This window comes from Accipiter gentilis, chromosome 2 (genome assembly GCF_929443795.1).
Source record: "Accipiter gentilis chromosome 2, bAccGen1.1, whole genome shotgun sequence".
Taxonomy (NCBI): domain Eukaryota; kingdom Metazoa; phylum Chordata; class Aves; order Accipitriformes; family Accipitridae; genus Astur; species Astur gentilis.
Window position 1 is genome coordinate 18,842,636 of NC_064881.1, and position 12,809 is coordinate 18,855,444.

The following is a 12,809-nucleotide window of genomic DNA, read 5'->3' on the forward strand; positions in this document are numbered from 1 at the left end:
ATTTGCAGAGTTTGTGAATATAGCAGAAAGACAGTTTACAGTAAACTTGATCTGCCAGTAGGATCAAGCCAGTGAGCAAATATAGAAACACAGATTCACATGGGTGCATGCTTCTCAGCAGATCCTTTCAGTTCATTGTGGCTTGTCAGGTACAGCCAGAGAGACCTGTGGGGAAATGGCTAAGCACATGAAGCACTTTTCCAGCAAAGCTATGACTTCACTGAACAGCAACTAGAGGACACCAATTGTACCAGCATGCACAATGTGTTAGATATGGAAACAGACTGATGGGGGCCAGTGCAGGGCTAAGGTAACTGTAGCTGATGGACCATTTGTGAAATTCAGTGATATTTGCTCAGCGATGGACCCATTTTGGTTATTAGGCTGGAAAACCAGCTACTTCCAGCATCCCAGTCCTTTTGTTTCTTGGTTATTATTAAGGTTCCTTGCACAGATGGTGATGGCAGGTTGGACACCCCTATGCACAGCTTCCCCAGCAGCCTGCCTTCTGCACCAGCGTGTATAACTGGGGCTTGAGCAGAAGAGATAAGGGTGGCATACAAAGCTGCTTTCAGCATCTGAGGTTTTGTCTCTGCTAGGAGTGTCTTGCTGATACCCATACTGGTATCACATTTGAGTGCAGACATGGGGATAATGCAAGTATACTGCTATAACTCTTTGCTACCTGAGGAACATATCACCAGACCAGATCATACTCCTAATTAAATGGCCAGCAAAAATTTGAAGTACGCAGGCAAGCTAAACATTGTGGTGTTTTTAAAATAATCTACGAAAGGCTTCACTGTCACTGACCTTGTTCTTTTGTGTGACCAGGATAAACATACTAAGTCTGGATTAAGCCGAAACAAAAATGTCTGTGTAGCTTCTTGCACCTGATCAACAACTTCTTTTTAAAATAAAAACTTAAGCTCAACTGGTGAGATTTTTTCATACATGGAAGATCTAAGTTTTAGCTGTTACAGGTGCTGGGACAGAGAAGATAGCTCCTCAGAACTCAAAAGGTTATCTTTTAATTTATTTCCTACTTCATACCGTGGTTACTTGGTTTGCATAGAGTCTTCTTTTATTAACTTTTGTTGGGAGCAAAAATTTTCATTCTGATCATACTTAGGTAAACATTTTCTGAGCACAAGGAAAATCTCTGCTCAGATCCAAGCTTTCTAAATTTGGGAATGCTCAGATCTAGGGATTTGACTTTGTGCCCACTTCCAGGGTATACAGTATTATTCATCCACAAAAGCTTTTAGCAAAACTTCTTTCCAGTATTGTATCTATACAGCAAAGTTTCTTTGATTTAAAAGCAATATTTTCCACAGGTTTTTTCATCTGGGAGACATAAAAGATTGTGACCGAATAAGAAGAGAAGCATCACACAAGGTATGTAACAGAAATTACTCTCTTTAGAGAAAGAACTGTTGTACATAAGGCTGCTTTGAGAGTCAAACATTATAATTTCCTACATAAAATAAGTAGAGTTTCCCTTTTCTTACTTTATGTTCCGTCATACCCACTGTTGTCTCTCCAGTGCTACTGGAAAGATCTCACTGGCCACTGTGGCTGCTACAGAACGGCCTCCTCTTCCTAAAATACATCCCGGATCAGTTTGAAGTGCATCATGCAATCAAAAATAGACGTGCTTTACTCTGTGCTTGCAGAATTTTCCATTTAAAAGGAAAAATGTTGCTGTATGTATGCATGCTCAGAGACCAAAAAGCCTGGCTCATGTTTTGAGGACCCTTAAGGTAAAGAGTTGTTATTTATAAACAGAGTTGGCCTGCACAGAGACTGCTGAATTCCCAAAGAAAACTCATTAAAACCTCCACCAAAGCTTTTCAGTGACCTCTAGCTGCTTCCTGAGTCAGACTCTGCTAACACATAGGGTATTATCTGCCTCTCTAGCAGATTTGTAAAAAGCATCACCCTTTGGCTTATTCATTGCTGATGACAAGACTGAGTATCAAAAATAACAGACTAGTCCAACAGTCATCAACTCTGTGTGCTGATACCTAAACACTTAAAAAGTGAGTATGACTTTCATACAGCTGAAAACATTACAAATTTCTGAGGTAAGCCATTTAAAAATGCTGTGAGTTGGCTAGCCAGAATTCACTAGCCACACATAAAACCCATAACCAGTAAAACTGAACAGCCATATCTCCAGGCAGGTGGAGATACTGCCCTCTCCATCCCACAGAGGTGTATTTCCAGTGGGCCTATGCAGAAGTCTTTGGACAAGTCGGTAGTATAGACTTAAAAGAACCCGTCAAAACCTATATTAATAATCCTATTTGTTTCAGCTCATTTCCTCCGAGGTCAGAAGTTAGAAAGAGATCCAAGGAGCTGGCTTAGACAGCCTTTAAAGGTTTAAAGGTTCCCCAAATTTCTTTAATTGGGTCAACTTCAGTCTGTTTTCAGTCAGAAGGAAACCAAACAAAACGAAAGACCAGAACACAGGCATGACTAGTGACTAACGTAGAGACAATTGGCTGAAGATGACAGAGGCATGAATTTCAAAATAGAGATGGTGAAAGACTTTTTTTTTTCTTTTTTTTTTTTTTTTCTTTTTTCTTTTTTTCCTCCAAAAAAACTAAAAGAAGCTACTGGACTAACAAAAGAGTGAGGTAAGTTCCTGGCCAGATTTTAGGTTCAAATTTTCTCCTTATATAGCTAAAGCTTATTAAACCAGACATCTGTCTTTGGGTAATGGGGGACATAAAGTGTACGCTGAATGCTGACAAAGCTAGGTTAGTTTATTTTCGCAAAATATTATTTGAGACTGCCCTTGCTTATATGGAATGTCAGTGAGTACCCTTCCTGCAAATTTTATCCTTTCTTCCTTTTCTCCTTAAAATAAAAGCACTTTAAGGGTCTGCCTTCCAAATTCTTTAATATTATCATATAAAAAAAACATGCCAAGAAATTTATATTGTCCACTATTTTGAATAGCAAACCTGGTAATATTTGTCACCTGATATATTTGTTATTCTGTCCATCTGCTCTTGCATGTATAAACTAGCCATAAAAATCAAGTAAATTCTCTAAGGTGAGTGGAAGATTTTAAAGCCTGCTTACCCTCATACACATTTTAAAAAAAATATTTACTTCCAAAGTTCCAAATATAAAAAACCTACTTAAAATGTAGTCTCCAAAAACCATAACTGGCAAGGTGGCAATGACAAGCAGAATGAAGTGGGAATAAAAGTCACCATGAGATTAAATATTGCATAAGAAAAAGGCAGGGGCAAAAGTATTTGTAAATGCCAAAATACCTGCCAAGTAACAGAGTATCCTTCAGCTGTGTTGAATTTGAACAATTTCCCATTGTATCACATCATCCATTTCTAGGCCACCTGTAAGTTTTGAGTTGGCTTGTTAAGTAAAGCACACAACAACAACTCAATAAAATTGAGTAATTCCCTGGAAACGTTTTTAGTTCCTTCCGTCTTCCTTTCCCCTTGCTGCTGTCCTTTAGAAAACAGGGAAAAGAAATAAATTTAGAGCCACGCTTTCCAGCAGAATGGTTAGCAATGAATATCAGGTTTTAAAGACCTGTCACCTGCATTTCTTTTTTTAGGTTCACAGAATTGTATTTACCGAAGTAGTTGCAATAGTTGCCATCTGAAGCCCCAAAAAATCACAGTGGAATCAGATTGCAGAGCATTAAACCTGTAGGCTTTTAAAGGTGGTCTGCATAGAGAGCTGAACGCTGAAATATTTATTAGCAGCAAAACTTCATATCTACTAAAGTATTTTTGTCTGATGATTTAAACTGTGGTTCAACATTTATGGTAGACAAAAGGATTATTTCTATGGAGTTTTCCTACTATTCCTTTCACCCTTGTTTGGGTCTTTATGTATTATCATAGTAATGGCACTGGAGGCTGAACTACTTCCGATGGCTGTGGGCTGCAGGTAATTCAGCGAAAGTGTTGGAAGAGATTAAATGCTGAGAATCAGGCAAGTTGGAAAAGAAAGAAAAAAAATCACCTCTTTGGGAGCTTGTAATGAGCTCTCCTTTAATAGATGGTCACCTGATCGTTATTCTGTACTGGTGAAGTGCTTTCTGAGAGGTTTGGCACTGCTGTGCTAGAAGCTACAGCGAAGTGCCGGTCTTTGGTTCGGTCTGGTGAGATTTCAGGCTGGAAAGCCTGAGTAACAGGATGGCAGGGCATATCAGGGCAGGGAAAGTGTGGTGGGGAATGGGCTTTTACACTAATATCACATCACAGGGCTCTCCAGCTCCAGAGAGCTGGTCATGCTCTTATGTGGAAGCGTGACTCTACGGCAGAGGCTCAGCTCAGAGCCATAAAAGCCTTCACGTGCATTTGGGGTCTGTATTGAAGAGGCAACTGATGCACAGTGCTGCAGCTGTGATCTTCCAGCTGAACAGCCCCGATGCATGCCATTCCTAGATAGCTCTCAACCTACTGGGCTATTATTCACCTGTAATTTAATACACGGGTTAGTGAGAGATGAGTTTTCAGGAGGGACTTGAGGGAGGGGAAAGGTTAGAGGCTCAAAGGGACTTCCCAGGCACAGGGTCTGGCACCGGCCCTCTGGTTCATTGCTCTTTGTACCTGCGGTGCATACGCACACAGCCTGGAAAACAGAGATGGAGAGCTTTTTTGTCAGACGAAGCAAAGATGTGAGTCAGTGAATTGCTGTGGCTGTCTTTTTAACAGCAGCTCCTGGTTGCTGTTCCACCAGCGCTGCACTGAAATTGCTTACAGCCTCTGCACCTCAATGGCATTTCCTGAGTAGGAGCAGCAGCTCAGTGGAGCTAGCCCTCAAATATACATGTGCCAACAGAGTGGTACATAAGGGCAAAATCAGTGGCATCAGGTGAAAAGGGAAAATTGTCCACTCTAGAATAGACTAACTTTGGGACTGCCAATTATTGCAAGGTATTGCAAATTCAGCAGCACATCTTAGCTTTACTATTGCAATCTCAACTGGGCCAGTGCCTTCAGGGGAAAAAAAAAAGCAAACGCCCCCCCATCTTATATAACTTTTGCTGGCTGAGTAATTGCTATTTGTTTGGGCCAAGACCAATCATTATTTGTAATGGAGCAACTGGCTGGTTACTATTAGTTTTCTCCTTTTATTTTTTTCAATTAGAAAAGTGTTTGCGTGGCAAGCGGCATGTGTAAGAGTAGGCGGTACCAACCAAAGGGGGTAAAGAAAAGGTGTACCTATGCAATTCTTCACAGCACTGAAATGGAGATATCTAATAACAGGGTTTTTTGTTAAAGTTATAACTGTGTCATACACCTTCATAGCTGTAAGCAGTCCGAATGAAGGAACTAAGTCGTCTTCTACTGCTGTTTCTGCCACCACCATTTTAGATGGTTTCTTTTAAATAACCCCATCTCCTTTCTTTTGTTAACACTTGGTGGAGATTATGAACACATTCAAAGACTGGAAGGGCAAAAAATCATCACTCAGAAAGCATAATTGTCCCATTAACAGAAGCAATGTAGTAAGGACACTACATGTTTGGGAGAGGGTGAATTTAATATCCTACACTTTTATTTCCCTGCTCCAGAAATGAATCTCCAAAGATTACACCCAAATCATTGGCAGTTCACTGGATTTTTGGATGTGTATTAATGTCAAAAAAGGCAAGGTCAAATAGTACTTGAATTCTGTATTTGCTCCAGTTTTTGGTTCATTGATGAGACATGTATAATCTCACACAGTACTTATTTTCTGGAATGTTGTGTTCTGTTTTAATTGCTAACTTGGTTAGACCTGCTGTCCTGACCAAGGGAAACTAGAGCTTGGAGTTCAGATGGAGTAGCAATGGTGGTGTCTGCCCAGCTCAGGTTGATCCACTTTTAGGAAAAACTCTCCAGCTCTACTGTTGTGGTTTAACCCCAGCCAGCAGCTAAGCACCACGCAGCCCCTCACTCACTGCCCCCTTCAGTGAGATGGGGGAGAGAATCGGGAAGACAGTAAAACTCGTGGGTTGAGATAAGAACAGTTTAATAGAAAAGAAAGGAAGCAACTAATAATGATAGTAATAACAATACTAAAATGACAACAACAATAATAAAAGGATTGGAATATACAAAACAAGTGATGCACAATGCAATTGCTCATCACTCACCAACTGATGCCCAGTTAGTTCCCAAGCAGCGATCCCTCCCCGCCCAACTCCTCCCAGTTTATATACTGGACATGACGTCACATGGCATGGAATACCCCTTTGGCCGCTTTGGGTCAGCTGCTCTGGCTGTGTCTCCTCCCAACTTCTTGTGCCCCTCCAGCCTTCTTGCTGGCTGGGCATGAGAAGGCTGAAAAATCCTTAACTTAGTGTAAGTACTTCTTAGCAACAACTGAAAACATCAATGTGTTACCAACACTCTTCTCATACTGAACCCAAAACATAACACTATATGAGCTGAAACCAGGACATCTACTTAAACTTAAAATGAGAAAGCTCCAAGCTGTTGAAAAAAAAAATAAATTTTTTTAAATATCAAAAGATATTTTGCTGTACTATTTCTCATTTCACAGAAGCATGATGTAGTAATGACAGAATTTTGTCAATTAAAGTATTTTTCTTAAATACAGCAACTTTATAAATAATATGCAATTGTTTGGGGAAAAAATTAAGAAAGAAAGGTCATAAGTTTTTTATTAAAAACATGACACGTAATTTAGTTTCTGTAGTTCATTTATAGTTATTGCGTGAATTGAAACACTGGGAAATGCTTATTAATAATACCTATAATGCTAATTAATAATCCTTCTACACAACACTAGGGTGGACGCCAGGTACTTTCAATATTCTCCATATTTGACTACTGCCATGAGGGTAAAAGGATGAGCTCTTAATACACGGAACTTTATGGAGAAAGGCAATTTTCCAAAGTATGAATATAAATCCCATTTTAACAACTTTCAACTGAGCAATGCAGGCTGTATTAGCAATATGCAAACCACAGTAATCTGAGGAATAATGTATTAAGCTTTAAACTACCAATTCTTGTCAAGGCAGTGTACTTTATATTAAAACCAAAATAGCACTCTTGCATTTTAGATAGTGAATTGAATATTAATTTACTTAATTTTACTTGGTTGTGTCTTTCAAAAGTAATATCACTTGCACTGGTTCAGGATAAGATTAATATTCATGCAGCTGTTTGGTTTCAAAACTTTATAACTATTTAATATTAAATTAAATAGGATTATTTTGGGAATATGGAATATTGCACGTGGGATCAGGAGCAAGGGAACCTGAACCTGAACTCTGCTTCTGGAGTTAGAAGTCAAGAAGAAAATGGAATCAGGAGTTTTAATACAAAGCACTAATGCCTCAATAGTTTTTAAAACTGCAAATGCAATTTTTAATTCTTGGATGGACTTTGCATGTTATGCTAAAGCAATTTACCCCCACGCACCATGCTCTTTATTGTCACTTGATGCATCCTTATTACTTCTCCAGGTATTAAAGGGGTATGATATGTTTTCATTTCATTAATCTTCTCTCAGGGGGCAGTGATGAGTTCATCCAACTCTCTACTCTCAAGAACTGAAAATTCTTTTCAATTAAAAAATCATCTCCACAGATGGTACTGGCATTAGCAGCAGCCCGTTCTGTCTACAACAACAAATATTGAGATATTTCAGGAATTACCCTATAAATCACTGGACATGGAATAATCTGCAGGATTTAAAAAAAAAAAAAGGCTACCAGAAGTTAAGATGATGAGAATCTGGCCCATATGGTTTATTGTCTCTTCAATGTATCAGTTTCATCGCTGTGTCTGGACAATTTAATTGCATGTTAAGGTGAAATATAGTGAAAAATTTAACAAAGCTATTAACTGCAAATATGTTACCCAAAACACTAGGATCACAAAGGTGATAATAGAAATGGTTTAAATTCAGGGAAAATTCTCTGTTAAAGGGGATTAAAGAGACCATTTATTGAATAGGATGGATTTCTTCCAACCCCCTATGTGCAGAAAGCATGCAATGCGTGAATAATTCATCCAGAAATTCTATCGTGAAGTTGTATCAGTTTCCACAGTAAAACCTGGCTGTGGAGGAGGAAAATACATCAACATCTGTGACAGGCCCTATGAAGAGACAGTTGCAAAGCCTTTCAGGCACCAGGAGCAAACCAAAATATAATAAATTCACCAAGTGTCAAATTTGTGTCGGCTGAATAATGACACCATATGTCTGGGTTGCCGTGTCACTGCAGGCTGCCCCACAAAAGCAGCCCCCGCGCCTCCCGTTCTCACCAACCCCCCCCCCCCCAACCCCCCCCACGGCTTTATAAAGTGTGCGTCGGCAGGGGAAGTGCTTCGGCTACCGTTTTCCACCCAGAAGATGGATAGAGATCCACTTGATAAATACGACTCTTGGCCGTTCTTTTAAATCGGCGCTCAACCACGTCTTTTTATCCCCATCTCAAGCTAGGTGAAGCGGTCACTTCCAGTCCAACGTGAGCGAGCTCTCTAATTTATTGTCCAATGAAACGGAGGCACCCGGCCCCGAAAGGATGGTTAGCATTCCAGGAGAGGCAGGCTTTTCTCAGCCCGAGGGGCATGAAACAAAGCTTAAAACTGCAGTCGGAGCCGGCTGACTGGGCTGGTGGCAAACCACCGCTACCCCGCAGGAGAGGCTCTTTCTTGGATGTAGCGATCTTCCCTGCGGCGAATAAAGCCAGTGAATTCTGGTCCAGTGCTTGTGCCCCAGAAAAAGGTGCTGACTGCACTGTTCCTACTGTCTGATCCCTGCTGGCAACTGCTAGACAAATAAAACAGGGGAGAGGAAAAGGGCGGGGGGTGGAGGGAACAGCAAGTTTTATGCGTTAAATTGAGCTTGCTCTACGCTGAAAAACAGGGGCAAAGAGAGAGGGCTCAGTATTTCCCTGAACTGTCTGTGTTGACAGGTGAAATCACTCCAGATGACAAATTTGACTCAAATCCTTGGAAAAGCACCCGAACTTCTCTCCAAGTTCTGCTTCAAACCTCAGTTCTTCTACCAACTGCCTCACAAGCTGCCAACTCGCATTTTGTTTTGGAAAGCTCTAGTTTTGTCATCAAGAGCCTCCCCACTCTACTGCTGCGACTGCTGTTCCTCCTCCTGCAACCAGCTTGCCCTCGCTGGTAGCTTTTGCAAGTTTGTGTTTCATAAAACTCAATTTAAGAACTGGAAGTAGAAGATTTTTTGAGCATTGTGAAGATGATCCAGAGAAAACAAATAGAGAACTAGTTACTGTGGAACACAATAGCACATCACATGGGCTGGTGACAGACAGTTATGAGCTCTTAAAAGGATATCAACAAGCTATTATCCTCCCTTGCAAAACAGAAGATTATTAAATAAACAAAACGTGAGATCAGTTAGAATCAAACTTTTTAATTCCAGCAAAGTAAGTCAAGGAAGTGCAAACCTATGCAGGAGGGAAGAAAAAGCTGATAGGGAATTTTGCTGCCCAACAAAATTCTATATTTTTGACATCTCGACAGTGAAAATAATCCATAAATCCCTAAACACACTTGCTCTGGAGAAAGGGAAACAAAGTAAGTAGAAAAAGGCAAAAAAGAAACACCTACTAGGACAAGCGAACTCCACTGTGGGTTGTTCAGTTACAGACATCTATCTGTCATCATTGCTTTTATGAACGTTGGAATCAGTGACAAGTCTGTCAAGAAAAAGAGGGGAAAATGAAACCATGTCTTTAAAATAGAGGGGATTTATATCGTATATGTATATCTGCAATTGTATATGCATATCTGCAGGCTGTCAAGCTAACATACACATGGAAAATGAAAAGCAGAATGCCCTCTAAGGATGCCATTGAAACAGGGAGGACAAAGTCATAGCAGAATTGTTTTGGCTTGTGCTTTTTGCTCATTTAATGAAGAACTTGAGATGTCTGAAAAAAACTTTGGTCACAAAAAAACCAAAAAGAGTTTTGATATTTGGTTGAAGGGAAACTTGTAATTTGCAATGAATAACATTTTGGACAGAAGTAGACTCTTGCTGGTTATCGAAGGGCTGGCACATTGCTGTTTGCTTTTGTTGACTCATTTTTTTGTGACTAATCAGAGGGTAATAAACTATCTTACTAAGAAACTATTGGACCAACTTTTTTTAATAATTAAAGAAATTAAATTCTTGTCAAGACCTTCTGGAGTGTCCAGTGGAAAAGGTGGTAAGTTTAGGAGACAGGACATGGAAGGTACGGTTAGTGAATTCTAGCAAGTTATAAACCCCTCTGCTCTGTACCCAGTGGGCAATTCCAAGGACATACCTCTTAGAAATGTAAGTAAATGTCAGGTTGAATAGTGAAAGAATAAAAGGGTGTATTTTATCATCTCATTTTCACAGAGCAGTTGTGTGGGTGTGGGTATGTAAAAAAGAGAGCTCAGATTTTGTCACACTGATTTGAATTATTTCAGGCGAAGCATCAGGGATCTCTATATACTTGGAAGAGTCAACGAATTTGATCTATGTAAACTTTACTACAGGCAGGGCTTACAGCTTGATTTCTCTAAGTCCTTGTGTCCGTAAGACTTGACTATGAAAATGGACATAGTAGCAGTTTTGAATACAAATAAGTAATATTTCAGCTTGAACTGCTTTAACGCTTCACACTTTTAGGTTTGACAGCAGAAGCAGTAATTTCTTCTCAGACTCTTCATCTGTCTTCCGCAAGCCTCACTCAGCCTTACCCGGTACTTTCCTGCCCCCTTAATCTGCTTCTTTCTCTTCTTTAGCTCCCACCTCAGTTTCTACAAGAACTTCCTCATTTTCTCTCCCAGTGCTTTTGCTCACACTGAGATCATCAAGGTTATCCAGCTGCTCCCGGACCACCTCATGCTCTTCTTTCTCCTCCTTGATCTGGTCTCTGGAGAAGGTAAACCTCAACTGCAAAGACAGCGTCAAGGTTCATTCAGTGTCTACGACACTGGGGTCCTGAACACGACAACAGCGTTGAGAGTAACAGATGACACATTTCAAATAAATAGCAAAAAGCTGAAGAAAAAACAATACTATCATCTCTATATAAAAAGTCTCAAAAGAGCCAAATGGAGTGAGCTTCTCTTCTTAACTATTGCTGTTTACTTTTTTTGAACATAGTCATGAAAGTGGAGCTGGTATGAGGCAACCCACTGCTCTCTGAAGAGTAGAAACAGTTGGAGATATATGGGGAAATGTATCTGTGAAAGTGACCTTTACCCCTGGAGCAGAGTGCTCTTTGATGCATAAATCTCAAGGAGAGAGAAGCAGAAGTGGCTTTAGCTGCTGATTAAACTCTCTTTTTCAACAATAGTGGGACCAGACAGTAAAAAAACCCTGAGAGATGGGTACATAAGGGTACTAAAAAGTCCTCTGAAGGAAAGGGAGTCCACCCAAAAGGCTGAAGAAACCTCAGGTTAATGACTGACAGGCTCACTATGCTATATTTAGCTGAGGAAAATGGCTAACAGATCCACTACGTTTATATATTTATTTATTGTTTTAGAACAGATGTAGTCTGAACTCCCTCCATGACAACAGCAGGCTGATCTGTATCCTTATCAACTGTTTCAGGGTTTTATACAGCTATAGAGTATTCAGGAGAAACCATGGGAATTTTACAGTGTGGAGATAAAGCTGTGTGAAAGTGCCTATACAACTCCACAAATATTTCAAAACTCAGAATCTCAGGAGACTCATTTTGCACTTAAAACTGACACGTGAAATTCTGTGAGCATGAGCTTTTGAGCAAAAGTGATCCATTTTCTCCAGTGGGCTGCAGACAAAGAAAAGCCACTGCACACATCCTAGCGGCCCCGCTAGCTGATTATCTGATTTAGGAAGGCTCTTAACTACTGCATCCCCAAACCTCGTGTAACAAATTAGATGCAGCAGCAGCTTTCTGGGAACTGTATCATTGCCTTTACTCCCTGTCAGATTCCCCTCAGACTTTCAAAGCTGATGCAGTCTTACATATTTTGACTGCACTGAGACTTTATTTTTGTGCAGATATAGAGTTGATGCTAGGACTAGGAACCTTGGCATCAGCCTCAGTTTGCTACTCTCTTGCCTGAATATCTGTTGTGAGGTGGAGGTTCTACATTAATACTCAAGAAAACAAATGAAAACACCAGTAAGCTGAATGCCAGCATTTTAATTTGCTTGGCACTAAATAAAATGAGCAGGGAAATTTGATTGTAATGGAATGTATTACGCAGTCATCTCAAGTGAAATACAAGCGTTCCCTGGCTATATAAGTCAAGGGAATTAAAGAAGGTAGTATCCTAGAGCAAAGAATGGCTTAATCCAGCCAGGGAGGCTTTAGACCCTTGATGCCACAGATGATCTTCTGGGGACCTTAAAAAATGATGTAAATGGAACATGAAAATATTGCAAAATGCAACAAAATTTCAGTCTCTGCAATAATTATAAGTACCTAGATCAAGTCTTACTTTATAGACCATTTATATCTCCCTTCTAAGGACACAAGGCAAAAGGACACATGAAATTCCTAATGTAACTAACTCAGACAACCAAGGGAGGACTGGGCATTGCAGTAAATGACATCAGCTGTATCATGGGCTGAAATATTTCCAGTAGAAACAGACTGAAACTTTACTGGTATTCAGGTGCAACATACTGAAGCCACTAGTATTTCTCTTTGACTGAAATTCCAAATATGAAGAACATTTTCTAGTGGGGTAATATATTATAGTGGAGACCGAGCACTTGGAGAAAAGGGAAAGGGAAAAGGAAAGAGAAAGGGGAAGAGAAAGGCAAAGAGAAAGGGGAAGGTTTTTCTA